The sequence below is a fragment of the Physella acuta genome, unplaced genomic scaffold (assembly GCF_028476545.2).
Source record: "Physella acuta isolate Inbredline_101_S28 unplaced genomic scaffold, ASM2847654v3 ptg002822l, whole genome shotgun sequence".
NCBI lineage: Eukaryota > Metazoa > Mollusca > Gastropoda > Physidae > Physella > Physella acuta.
The window spans coordinates 1-15,928 of record NW_026734225.1 but is presented as its reverse complement, the minus strand read 5'-3'; the positions used below and the strand labels follow the sequence as shown (position 1 = coordinate 15,928).

The 15,928-nt window shown below is 39.3% G+C and overlaps 1 long non-coding RNA gene across 1 annotated transcript; it reads right to left on the bottom strand.

Annotated features, from left to right (window-relative positions):
* Nucleotides 1-3,219: 3,219 nt before the first annotated feature.
* LOC131934424 (uncharacterized) lies at nucleotides 3,220-12,023 on the bottom strand. The gene is made up of 4 exons (XR_009385730.1): nucleotides 11,899-12,023; nucleotides 10,145-10,255; nucleotides 8,425-8,520; nucleotides 3,220-3,342 (listed from the first exon to the last, which is right to left on the bottom strand). It is a non-coding gene; the product is annotated as an uncharacterized LOC131934424 (long non-coding RNA).
* Nucleotides 12,024-15,928: the final 3,905 nt, after the last annotated feature.

The following is a 15,928-nucleotide window of genomic DNA, read 5'->3' as shown; positions in this document are numbered from 1 at the left end:
GAAAAAGCTCTGGTTTAGGTTATTTAATTCAGTTTTTACAGCTGTGTATGTGCTTGGTGGTGGGGGGTGGGGGTGGGTATATTTATTTTAAAAAGATTTCTAGAACAAGAGTTAGTGTTCCGATTTTTTTTACCCGCTTCCCTTAGGATGTTGGTCAAATAAATGCAAAATACCATGTTTTGACTGACTAGAACTATCACTAAATGCGATCAATGAAATAAATTAAACAATTTAACAATTTAAAATAAAGCGGGAGTGATCTCCCCTAAACTTTCTCAAATATTCTTAACTAACACTACGAGGGATGGCAACTCAAGATATAGACATGAGTTTAATCCCTTTTTACTTTCTCGTATATATGTAGTATAGAGAAAGTATTGTAATCGAGCAAAAAAAAAAAAATCGAGATTTTTACAAATCTCGACGTTTTACACTTCACTGATACGGAAAAACATAATTTTGCAATCTTGTCCGTATGTCTGTGTGTGTGTCTGTGTGTCTGTGTGTCTGTGTGTCCGTGTGTAAACACGATAACTTGAGTACCGTTACAGCTAGGTTGATGAAATTTCATATATAAGTATTATATCAAAATCGTAGATCAGTATCAACTTTTGAGCGATTTCCGACAACCGGAAGTGGTACTTTTTCTACTTTGAATTTTTCAAAAGCCTATAACTTGAGTACTATTTCAGATAGATACATGAAATTTCACATGTAAGTAAAAGATCTAATTCTCTACCTTCTGTTAAATTTTGAGTAATTTCCGTTGACCGGAAGTAGTAATTTACGCTACTTCCGATTTCTCAAAAAACTAATGTAATATTTAAAAGTACTAATAATATTGCGCACTTTTATGCGCTTTTTTACTTTCTCGTATATACGTAGTATAGAGAAAGTATTGTAATCGTGCAAAAAAAAAAATCGAGATTTTTACAAATCTCGACGTTTTACACCTCACTGATACGGAAAAACATAATTTTGCAATCTTGTCCGTATGTCTGTGTGTGTGTGTGTCTGTCTGTGTGTCCGTGTGTAAACACGATAACTTGAGTACCGTTACTGCTAGGTTGATGAAATTTCATATATAAGTATTTTATCAAAATCGTAGATCCGTATCAACTTTTGAGCGATTTCTGATAACCGGAAGTGGTACTTTTTCTACTTTGAATTTTTCAAAAGCCTATAACTTGAGTACTATTTCAGATAGATAAATGAAATTTCACATGTAAGTAAAATATCTAATTCTCTACCTTCTGTTAAATTTTGAGTAATTTCCGTTGACCAGAAGTAGTAATTTACGCTACTTCCGATTTCTCAAAAAACTAATGTAAATTTTAAAAGTACTAATAATATTGCGCACTATTATGCGCTTTTTTATTTCGCGTTCACTTGGTGTGCAATTAATTTGTCTACGAGATTTTATTCTATTTTTAAAACTTTAAGTATTTAAAATTGATTAAAAATCATGTCTATAGCCCGAGTTCCCATCCCCTGTTATTTTATATAAAAATATTCGAGAAAGTTTAGGGGAGATCACTCCCGGTTTATTTATTTCGCGTTCACTTGGTGTGCAATTAATTTGTCTACGAGATTTTATTCTATTTTTAAAACTTTAAGTATTTAAAATGGATTAAAAATCATGTCTATAGCCCGAGTTCCCATCCCATGTTGTTTTATATAAGAATATTCGAGAAAGTTTAGGGGAGATCACTCCCGGTTTATTAATTACTTAAACTTTTAAAAATAGAATAGAATCTCGTAGAAAAAAAATAAAATTGCGCACCACATGAACGGTAAACTATATCTGTATAAAAGTGCGGAATATTAGTACTTTATAAATTCATTTAGTTTTTTGAGAAATCGGAAATAGCGATTGAAAAGTAGAATAAGTTCCACTTCCGGTTATTGGAAATCGCTCAAAAGTTTAAACAGAACAACAAATTTGATATAATATTAATAAGTGAAATTTTTATCATCCTAGCTTTAACGGTACTCAGTTATCGTGTTCACAAACATGCATATCACACATACACACACAGACTTTTGGACATTTTTTGCAAAACTATACTGTTTTAGATAGATAAACAAAATTTTACATATAAGTAAAAGATCCGATACTTTGCTTTCTGTCAAATTTTGAGTATTTTCTTATACATGAAGTAGTACTTTACGCATTTTTCCGATATCCCAAAAAGCAAAACAAAAAAAAACGCGTTTGAATTTTTAAAGTACTAATATTCCGCACTATAATACACATATTGTTTGCCGTTCACTTGGTGCGCAATTTTTTTTCCAACGAAATTCTATTATATTTTTAAAAAGTTAAAGTATTTAAAAATTTATTAATTTAAATCATACAATCCCCCATAGTGTTATATGAGAATATTCTTTTTTCAGTACTTAAAATTTTTAATACAATAGAGTAGCCTGACTAAAAACTGCGCATTAAAGGAACAAGAAAAAGCGCTTCCTCCCTCCCTCCCTCCCTTCCTCCCTCCCTCCCTCCCTCCCTCCCCCCTCCCTCCCTCCCTCCCTTCTGAGCCCTAATCTAAACCTGAACCCTAACCTTAACCCAAACGAGGACTGACAAAAGACCGACGTCGAAAAGGTTGTACACATTGGCTACTTGTCTGTATAGTAGATTATTGTTTAGTGGTTAAGTTTAGGGTTAGGTTCGCATATTAGGTTCAGTGGTTAGGTTTAGGGTTAGGTTCGCATATTAGGTTCAGTGGTTAGGATTAGGGTTAGGTTCGCATATTAGGTTCAGTGGTTAGGATTGGGTTTTTGTTTGGTGTGGGGAGTGCCAGTCTAGGGATACAGATCCTCATACACGTCCTCATAATAGACCTGACTTACCATCCTCATGCACATCCACATAATGGACCTGACTTACCATCCTCATGCACATCCACATAATAGACCTCACTTACCTCATACACGTTCACATATTAGACCTGAATTACCATCCTCATACACGTCCACATATTAGACCTGAATTACCATCCTCATACACGTTCACATATTAGACCTAAATTACCATTCTCATACACGTTCACATATTAGACCTGATTTACCATCCTCATACACGTTCACATATTAGACCTGAATTACCATCCTTATACACATCCAGATATTAGACCTGAATTACCCATACACGTCCACAAATTAGACCTTACTTACCTCATAGACATCCACATAATGGACCTGACTTACCATCGTTATATATATCCATAGAGTAGGCCTTTTTGAAGAAGACGCGATAGACGACGAAAACGACAAGTAAAATGGCCGCCAACACTGATAAGACGATGAGTACATCACCCCATGGTATGCCGGTCTCGTCTGTTGATGGGAAATACATGATGTCAATTGCCCTGACATATTATCCCAGGTGACGTCATTTGACTAAACATGTTACTCCATCAGTGTTTCTTCCAGACTTTCTTCCCCTTTTTAGGGGGGGGGGGGGGAGACAAATGTTGCTATATAAATTCAATCGTTTTTTTTTGGGGGGGGGGGGGTTAAATTTTCTTTTGAGGGAGATGCCTTAAAGAAAGAAGAAACTCTATATAAATGTGAGCGGCTGGAGTGTATTATTATATATCATTTATATTGTGTCAAGGTTTATATTAAGTGTCTTTTTATATAATTCTGTTACGTGTTCCGTGGCGTTTGGTTTGTTATCTGTGAATTAGGGACTATTTGTTTACGTGTAGTGTGTGAGGTGTGTGAAAGTCGATTTCCGGCTTGCAGTTCTGTTCTTTTTGGGTGTGCTGAAGTGATGAGGTAAGGACGAAGGCGTTCCTTTTACCATCAAGTCAGAAGAACGTCCATCTAGTTTTTATTATTTTGTGTATGTGTTCTTTGCATACCTGGTAAGTTAGAAACATATTTATTTTCTGTATTTTGCTGTATATTTTTGGTTGCTGGCCATAAGCTTTTTTCTGTGGCTGTTTTCTTACCGCCATTGTGGTTTTGTCAGACCATGTGGACTCAGATTCTGAGTTTTATTATGTTTATTATGTTATTTTGTTACTTTGTTGTATCCCTTGGGCTTGTGTTAAGCCAGGGATAATGCTTATTTATACTTGGCCCACAGTTATGGTTTACTCCTGGCTGTTGGGTTAAGTAGTGGAGTTATGGTTGCCTGACTCACAGTTACGGTTCATTCCTGACTGTCAGGTTTGGTTATGTTACTTGTAAGCTGTTTATACTATTTTAAAGCCATTATAGTGGACTTACACTTCCTGTGGTGATCTTTGTTGATCCCCAGGAGAGTGTTTGGTTCATTCTAAGTCACTAAGGGTGTGCACATGACATTAATAGATTTTATATTACGTGAGCCATTTGTTAGGCTGGTAACTGTCTGTTGAGCTAGTAGTTTAGAGCTCAGTTTCCTGGTAATATTCCAGGTAATTTTTGGAGTGTGTTCTGTGTGAACTACCTGCAGGCTGTTGAGATGTAATCCAGTCAGCCTGTGTTTAATACTTTGTATATAACTTTGTTTATTGTAATTAATGTGTCATTTTTTCCCTTTTCTAGGATGTAGTCCGAAATTGGGTGTTTTGTTGTATATAAATTGTATTGTTTTGTCTAGATCTAGATTCTAGAGATCTAGTTTTATTTTTATGTAAGTTTTGTTTCCATATTTTTGTTAAATAAATTTTATTATATTGTTCAAGTTTTTTGTTTTTATCATTTAGACTAAGGTTAGGTTATTAACCAGTCTGGGTTTATCCGGGCTTGCACTGACCGGACATAAGTAGTAGATAAGCCTAGGGAAGGGTAGAGTAGATTTTAGAGATCCCCCACCCCTAGCAGGGCTTACATAAAGTGTGGCTTGAGTGGACGGACAAATACCCGTTAGTATAAAGTGTAGCTTAACGTATGTATAGTTTTCACATCTAAGAAAAAATAAGTAGAACAAAGTGTTTATGATAAATAACAGTCGTTAGCAAGCATTTCTTGACTCTTATCTTCAACCTTTGCGCTCTAAAACATCAATAGTTTTGTCACGAGATTTCATCTTTACAAATATGAAGGGTGGGGGTGGGGGTAGGGGGGGAGGAGGTATGGGGCTCCATTACAAATCATATTAAATTTTACTATACTACGCACAATTTTGTTTTTTCTATAAAAACAATGTTTAAAAATGAATCAAAAGCTTTAATTAAATTAATCCGCGCTCAGTCGCTAGTCATCACCTCCTAACTCGACATTGTTTACATAACCTGTAATATAGTGAGAATTGTGAAGTCAAGGGAACTCACTCTTCTTGTATTAGTTATATTTATAATGTTGTTATTGAGTGATGTCCCTTGTATTTATCTATGTTTGTTCTCTCTTCCGGTTTACGAATAAAAAGACAGCTACATGCTGATGGCTTCTGTCTCCGTTGTATTTCTAATCTATTACATAACCCTAACCCGACATTGGACTGGTGAGTAATTGGACTGGTGAGTAATGACGTTGGTAAATTGACCGAGATTAACGTTACGTAACATCTCCTTAGGCCACAAATTTGCACCCCCCCCACCTCACCGAGCATAACCATGACCAAATTAATACAATAAAATATGGATTTTTAAAAAATCGCGTCGTTTTAAAGACTTAAGTAAATCTATTTTGAATACAAATAAATTATAGCAGTAGTTTTTAAAATAAATATTCTTGATAGGATAGAAGAAATTCAGAGAGTTAATTATTCCAATATATCTTAGCATCGAAGACTTAAGGTTGAAACTGTTTGCATTTCTCTTTCCTTGAGGTTTATTATTAACTAGCCATCGGTACCCGTTACACGAGAGTTATAGGCCTATATTTTAATAAACCGGGAGTGAACTCCCCTAAACTTTCTCGAATATTCTTATACGAGAAAAATGACCCTTTAAGGAAGGATACAACGGGCGCTAGGTTAATAGTGTGTGTCTATTTTCTCTAAACCAAAACCAAAGATACCACCTTACACTCAAATTGAATCGGAAACGAAAAATTACTTTGAAAACGAATTTTTAGCAAGAATCGTCATTTTAATCGAATTTAAGCTTGATCTACACTTAGTTACCTTGCATTTATACTAAATACAGTCGTAGCCACACCCCTAAGCCATGCACCTAATCTCAATCATGAGAAAAGTCGCATTTAGAGTTTCTGTCAGACGACTCTACTTGGGGATAGGGGGCTCCGCCCCGCCCCCCCACCCTCCCTCCCCCCACACCCCAAAGCACTTTTACCGTCCCATTCAACGAAATTTAACGAAATATAATTATATACATTTTCCAGTTTCCGCCCCCTCCCAGAAAATTCCACCCCTGCCCCCGAAAATTTTCAAGTACCCCCTCCTCTCCGGGAATGAAAAAGTCTGAAAGAAACACTGGTCGCATTTGTAGATTATACAAACTAACGGTAGAAACTGTGCACGCACAGATTAGAAAAGTTCCCCTCTACTCGGAGGAAAAGGTCTGAAAGAAAAACTGATGTCGCGCTTAGCCACTACCCGAAGAATTCTATGAAAGAAACTCTAAATGCAAAACACTTTTAGGTTTATACACATTAATTATGCCGTAATGTCAGTCTTTTTTTTTATTATAGAGTATCGATGACGTCATATCTTTGATGTTCTACCGGGGGGAAGGCTTCGCCCCTACCCGAATAATTGTATGAAAGAAACTCTTCACGCAAACCACTCCTAAGATTAGAAAACATTGGCATTTTAATTCAATGTTTACTCGAGAATCAATGACGTCATATTATTGTGTGCACTCTCGGGCTTAATACTATTTTCAACTATATTCTCAATGTGACTTCATGTTTCGTTTCCGTTTTACTATGCATGTTTTTAATTTGCTTGTGTTTTCTCTATAACGTTCTTGTCAGACAGATAGATAGACAGACAGCGAAACTATTAGTATTAACGTGAAAAATGGCCCGTTGAGGAAGGATACAACGGGCGCTAGGTTGATAGTGCTGTCTATTTTCTCTAAACTAAAACCAAAACCAAAATCACCACCTTAATTCAATTTAACCGGAAACGAAAAATGACATTGAAAACGAATTTTTATCCAGAATCGGTACTTTAATTTATACAAAATATAGTCATAGGCATATCCCTAAACCATGCACCTAATCTCATTCATGACAAAAGTCGCATTTAGAGTTTCTTTCAGGCAACTCTACTTGGGAGGAGGGGGCTCAGCCCCCCTCCCCCCCACACACACCCCAAAACATGTCTACCGTCCCATTAAACGAAATATAATTATATACTTTTTCCAGTGTCCGCCCCCTCCCAGAAAATTCTACCCCCGCCCCCGAAAATTTCAAGTACCCCCACCCCTCTTCGGGGAGGAAAATGTCTGAAAGAAACACTGGTCGCATTTATAGATCATACAAACTAAAGCAAGAACCTGGGCGGGGCTTCGCCCGTACCGGAAGAGATGCATGAAAAAAACTGTGCACGCTAAACACATTTTAGATTAGAAAAAGTCCTCCCCTCCGGGGAGAAAAAGTCTGAAAGAAACACTGGTGTCGCGCTTAGCCACTACTCGAAGAATTGCATGAAAGAAACTCTGCACGCAAACCACTTTTTAGATTAGAAACAGTGATTAGGCTGTAATTTTATTATAGAGTATCAATGAAGAAATTTCTTTTGAGTTGGGGGAAGGGGGAATGGCTTAGACGTCCCTACCCGAAGAATTGTGTGAAAGAAACTCTTCACGCAAACCACTTTTAAGATTAGACAAAAAATGCCTTTTTATTCAATGTTTACTCGAGAATCAATGACGTCATATTATTTTGTACAATCTCCCGGCTTTCAACTCTTTTCTACTATTATGCTCAATATGACGTCATATTTCGTTATCGTTTAACTATGCATGTTTTTAATTTGCTTGTGTTTTCTCTATAGCGTTCTTGTCAGATACATACATAGATAGATAGATAGATAGATGGATGGATGGATGGATGGATGGATGGATGGATGGATGGATGGATGGATGGACGGACGGACGGACGGACGGACGGACGGACGGACGGACGGACGGACATATTAAATGTTTCAACTGATTAAAGAGCTTTAGATTCTAGATCTAAATCAAATTTGAATGAAATAGTTCATTTCTTCATATTCTAAAATCGGAAGATTTGGCATGCGAATCATATTGAAGACGACAGTATTAGTAGTGTGTAACATTTTCGACTTTCGATTTTTAATTCTCCTTTTTATTCTACAATCAATGACGCCACACGTGTTGTGTACTATATAGTTATCTGCGGGGCCGTGGTCAGACAAATGTTATAAGTTACCTGCGGAGCCGTGGTCAGAGAAATGTTTTATAAGTTACCTGCGGAGCCGTGGTCAGAGAAATGTTTTATAAGTTACCTCAGTGGGACCTTGGTCAGACAAAAGTTAAAATTTAAGAAACTCACTGTTACAATCCGAACCTTCATACCCGTCCTTACAGCCACTTGTGCAGTAGCCTGTCCTTTGATCACATGACCCAATACCAGCACAATAGCCACACGCTAGAGTAGGTCAACGAAAGAATTTATGTCTAGACGTCACATACTTTGGGATCAACGTAAGAATTTATGTATAGACGTCACATACTTTTGGATCAACGTAAGAATTTATGTCTAGACGTCACATACTTTTGGATCAACGTAAGAATTTATGTCTAGACGTCACATACTTTTGGATCAACGTAAGAATTTATGTCTAGATATTTGGTGAGGAGTAGATGGTGTGTGTTAGCAATGGTGTGTGAGCACTGGTGTGTAAGCACTGGTGTGTGAGCAATGGTGTGTGAGCAATGGTGTGTGAGCAATGGTGTGTGAGCAATGGTGTGTGAGCACTGGTGTGTGAGCACTGGTGTGTGAGCAATGGTGTGTGAGCACTGGAGTGTGTGAGCAATGGTGTGTGAGCAATGGTGTGTGAGCACTGGAGAATCAAATAACTTGCTGGGAATGGTAGCACACAACTTGACAACTGGTAACCAGTAACAAGATGGGATACCCGGCCATACAAAAGCCTCAATCTTTGCCTTACAGTAGTGGTGACAAATCATCGTCACCAAATGAACTGTTGGTGTAGTCACCATTGAACTGTTGGTGTAGTCACCATTGAACTGTTGGTAAAGTCACTGACTGGCAAGTTATTCGAAGGGATGAGATGGGGTGTCTGACGGGGCCTCAGACGGGGCGCCAGACGGGGCGCCAGTTAGGTTGGACTTGTAATCAGACGAGAGGCGATAGTGAAGCGATTAGGGAGAAGGGTGGAGCTAGTAGGACTGTGAAACCGTGGGGACCAGCTTCACACAAACCACTCAAGCATGACCAGTCTACACCCCAGCTTCACATAAACCACTCAAGCATGACCAGTCTACACCCTCCAGCTTTACACAAACCACTCAAGCATGACCAGTCTACACCCTCCAGCTTTACACAAACCACACAAGCATGACCAATCTACACCCCAGCTTTACATAAACCACTCAAGCATGACCAGTCTACACCCTCCAGCTTTACACAAACCACACAAGCATGACCAGTCTACACCCCAGCTTTACATAAACCACTCAAGCATGACCAATCTACACCTACCAGTTTTACATAAACCACACAAGCATGACCAATCTACACTCTAGCTTTACATAAACCACTCAAGCATGACCAATCTACACCTACCAGTTTTACATAAACCACTCAAGCATGACCAGTCTACACCCTCCAGCTTTACACAAACCACACAAGCATGACCAGTCTACACCCCAGCTTTACATAAAGCACTCAAGCATGACCAGTCTACACCCTCCAGCTTTACACAAACCACACAAGCATGACCAATCTACACTCTAGCTTTACATAAACCACTCAAGCATGACCAATCTACACCTACCAGTTTTACATAAACCACTCAAGCATGACCAGTCTACACCCTCCAGCTTTACACAAACCACACAAGCATGACCAGTCTACACCCCAGCTTTACATAAAGCACTCAAGCATGACCAGTCTACACCCTCCAGCTTTACACAAACCACACAAGCATGACCAGTCTACACCCCAGCTTTACATAAAGCACTCAAGCAGGACCAATCTACACTCTAGCTTTACATAAACCACTCAAGCATGACCAATCTACACCTACCAGTTTTACAGTCCTCCTTCCAAAATGTGGCCAGACAACCTCTCCTACAATGTCCTGTTTGCTCGTCAATTTGTTGTCCCAGGCAGTTGTTGGGTTTTCTCGTTGCTCCAGCTATTTGCAATATGAGAAAGGTTAGCACTTGTCATGTGCAAGAAATGATTCACATCAGGTGATAGCTTCCAAAATGAAAGAAAAATATTGACAAGCTTTTACTTAGTTTTTAACTAAGCAAAATATTTGTAACTAGAAAGAAAAATCATGGAACTCAATTTTGACTTACTTCTAATGCAGCAATTTCATTCAAACTTTCTAGATAGTTCTTCATTGGCAATGCATGAATATCAATTAAATAGAAAACTAGTCATTAAATTTAAAATTTCTAAATTTAGTAACAAATTTCAAGCGATGATTGGAACAGCGTGTTTTCAACGGTCCACTGTCCCGGTTGGTTCATTTCTAGTCTTCGCGTCGGCCATGACCCAATTAGGGGCAGATAACTGTCAGGGGATGCAAGCAACCGGCGGGTTTGAAATGTTTTTTGTCGCAGCAAGTCATCTCATGAGCGACATCACGACAACATGACACAGTAACATCACGACAACATGACACAGTGACATCACGACAACATGACACAGTGACATCACGACAACATGACAAGTGACACCACGACAACATGACAAGTGACACCACGACAACATGACAACATGACACAGTGACATTACGACAACATGACACAGTGACATCACGACAACATGACACAGTGACATCACGACAACATGACACAGTGACATCACGACAACATGACACAGTGACATCACGACAACATGACACAGTAACATCACGACAACATGACACAGTGACAACACGACAAGTCATCTCATGAGCAACTTGTTTTTTATTATTTTCTTATTTTCACTGCATTTAAAAACTTGATGTTTCAAAATATTTTCTTTTAAATATTTGTAATATTTTAGTCATATATGCAAATCTGGGCTGTCAAATGCATCATAGAGAAATGGTTGGCTATATGGGAGCCGGACGTTTTCCCGAAAGACACTTGCCCGAATGCGACAAATGCCCGAATGGACACTTGCCCGAATGCGACAAACGCCCGAATGGACACTTGCCCGAATGCGACAAATGCCCGAATGGACACTTGCCCGAATGCGACAAATGCCCGAATGGACACTTGCCCGAATGGGACAAATGCCCGAATGCCACTTGCCCGAAGGCCGTTTGCTATATATAGCACTCGATCAAGCTCTGAAATGTTAAGCCTAAAACAATGTAAACCTCCACAGTTAACCTTTAAAACAATGTAAACCTCCACAGTTAACACTAAAAACAATGTAAACCTCCACAGTTAACCTTTAAAACAATGTAAACCTCCACAGTTAACACTTAAACAATGTAAACCTCCACAGTTAACCCTTAAAACAATGTAAACCTCCACAGTTAACCCTTAAAACAATGTAAACCTCAACAGTTAACCATTAAAACAATGTAAACCTCCACAGTTAACACTTGAAACAATGTAAACCTCCACAGTTAACTTTTAAAACAATGTAAACCTCAACAGTTAACCCTTAAAACAATGTAAACCTCCACAGGTAACACTTAATATTACAAACTGAAGTTTAAAACATAAATATTCAACCTTAGGAATAGGCCCCTAAATTTTGAGTTTAGCTATCCAGCACAGAACTTTGTAATAGCCCCTACACTCACTCTATAGCCTTCCATTACCTCCTTACCTGATGTATCTTCTTTTGGTGCTTCTGTCGGTGCTGGTGCTTCTGTTGGTGCTGGTGCTTCTGTCGGTGCTGGTGCTTCTGTCGGTGCTGGTGCTTCTGTTGGTGCTTCTGTTGGTGTACCAGATCCTTTTCCTACATTTAAATAAAGTATGTTGGTACACGGAAACATAACTGGATATGTTGATATGGCCCATGACACCGTGATACAATGACACTACAACATGACACCATGACACTACGACAACATGACACAGTGACATCACGACAACATGACACAGTGACATCACGACAACATGACACAGTGACATCACGACAACACGACACTGTGATACAATGACACTACGACAACATGACACAATGACATTACGACAACATGACACAGTGACATTACGACAACATGACACAGTGACATCACGACAACATGACATCATGACAACATGACACTGTGATACAATGACACTACGACAACATGACACAGTGACAACACGACAACATGACACAGTGACATCACGACAACATGACACAGTGACATCACGACACAGTGACATCACGCCAACATGACACAGTGACATCACGACAACATGACACTGTGATACAATTACACTACGACAACATGACACTGTGACATCACGAAAACATGACATCACGACAACATGACACAGTGACATCCCGACAACATGATACAATGACACTACGACAACATGACACAGTGACATCACGACAACATGACACAGTGACATCACGACAACGTGACACAGTGATACAATGACACTACGACAACATGACACAATGACATTACGACAACATGACACAGTGACATCACGACAACATGACACAGTGACATCACGACAACATGACACTGTGACATCACGACAACATGACATCACAACAACATGACACTGTGATACAATGACACTACGACAACATGACACTGTGACATCACGACAACATGACATCACGACAACATGACACAGTGACATCACGACAACATGACACTGTGATACAATGACACTACGACATTATGACACAATGACATTACGACAACATGACACAGTGACATCACGACAACATGACACAGTGACATCACGACAACATGACACTGTGACATCACGACAACATGACACAGTGACATTACGAAAACATGACACAATGACATCACGACAACATGACGCTGTGACATCACAACAACTTGACACAGTGACATTACGACAACATGACACAGTGACATCACGACAACATGACATCATGACAACATGACACTGTGATACAATGACACTACGACAACATGACACAGTGACAACACGACAACATGACACAGTGACATCACGACAACATGACACTGTGACATCACGACAACATGACATCACGACAACATGACACTGTGATACAATGACACTACGACAACATGACACTGTGACATCACGACAACATGACATCACGACAACATGACACAGTGACATCACGACAACATGACACTGTGATACAATGACACTACGACAACATGACACAATGACATTACGACAACATGACACAGTGACATCACGACAACATGACACAGTGACATCACGACAACATGACACTGTGACATCACGACAACATGACACAGTGACATCACGACAACATGACACTGTGACATCACGACAACATGACACAGTGACATCACGACAACATGACACAATGACATCACGACAACATGACGCTGTGACATCACGACAACTTGACACAGTGACATCACGACAACATGACACAGTGACATCACGACAACATGACACCGTGACACAATGACACTACAACATGACACCATGACACTACGACAACATGACACAGTGACATCACGACAACATGACACAGTGACATCACGACAACATGAAACAGTAACATCACGACAACATGACACAGTGACATCACGACAACATGACACAATGACACTACGACAACATGACACAGTGACATCACGAAAACATGACACAGTGACATCACGAAAACATGACACAGTGACATCACGACAACATGACACAATGACACTACGACAACATGACACAGTGACATCACGAAAACATGACACAGTGACATCACGACAACATGACACAGTGACATCATGACAACATGATACAGTGACATCACGACAACATGACACAGTGACATCATGACAACATGATACAGTGACATCACGACAACATGACACAGTGACATCATGACAACATGATACAGTGACATCATGACAACATGACACAGTGACATCATGACAACATGACACAGTGACATCACGACAACATGACACTGTGACATCACGACAACATGACACAGTGACATTACGAAAACATGACACAGTGACATCACGACAACATGACGCTGTGACATCACGACAACTTGACACAGTGACATCACGACAACATGACACCGTGACACAATGACACTACAACATGACACCATGACACTACGACAACATGACACAGTGACATCACGACAACATGACACAGTGACATCACGACAACATGAAACAGTAACATCACGACAACATGACACAGTGACATCACGACAACATGACACAATGACACTACGACAACATGACACTGTGACATCACGAAAACATGACACAGTGACATCACGAAAACATGACACAATGACATCACGACAACATGACACAGTGACATCACGACAACATGACACAGTGACATCACGACAACATGACACAATGACACTACGACAACATGACACAGTGACATCACGAAAACATGACACAATGACATCACGACAACATGACACAGTGACATCACGACAACATGATACAGTGACATCACGACAACATGACACAGTGACATCATGACAACATGATACAGTGACATCACGACAACATGACACAGTGACATCATGACAACATGATACAGTGACATCATGACAACATGACACAGTGACATCATGACAACATGACACAGTGACATCACGACAACATGACACAGTGACATCACGACAACATGACACAATGACATCATGACAACATGACACAGTGACATCACGACAACATGACACAGTGACATCACGACATGATGACAATATGACACAGTGAAATCACGACAACATAACAACATAACACATTGACATCTCTCCCCCCCCCCCCCTTTTCCAGCGAGGTAGCTTTTGCAACCGGGTGTTTTCTATGTAGTGTTTTGTATGTTAGTGTTGTTTTGTATGTATAGTTTGATATGTAATGTTTTGTTTGTTGTTTTGTTTATATGACATGTGTGTTTGGTGCGGATATTAGATAGCGTTTCGATTGCCAGATGGGATAGGAAGGTTGTCTGTGTGTTAAGAGCCTTGACTATCCGAGTCATCGAAGGTTCATAATATTCTGTGTTTTGTATGTTTTGTATGTTTTGTTGAGTTTTGTTTGGTATGTTTTGTTTCGCCTAGTTTTGTTTCTTGATTTTTTATTCTATTTTATATCTTTTCTTAAAAGATTGGTTCCATTTTTGTAATATAAATTTTAAAGTTTTTTTGGTGTTTCTTATCTAGTCCAAGGTTAAGATTTAACCACCGTGGTTTTACCACGGTTGCACTGACCGGACAGTTATTAGACAAGCCTAGGAGGGTAGACAGTAGTGATCCCCCCCACTCCATCAGGGCTTACTTTAAGAATAATGAATAAAAAACTACTACCGATCACAAAGCTGTCATCGACTGGGCAGTGCTCCAGCAGTTCGGCCACTCGGTCTGGTTCCGTGTCCACTTGGTTTTTTCGTGATATGCAGCTGGCTTGCTGCTACGTGGTGCCCGATAGACTGATAAAATTGTCTAAAAGTGCAGATAGACTTGCTGGCGTCGTTTACAAGGATGTCGACAGATCCTATGTCGTACAGTAGAAACATGTATGTGTGTCTTTCTTTGACAAAAGGCGGCGAGTAGGCTAGAAATAAAACAATCACAAACTTGCATAGAGTCTATACCTAGACACATAGACCTTTAAAAATTTATCATGTATGAATATCTTTATTTTTTAAACTTTGTCCTGCATTCAATTTTTTTGCAACCT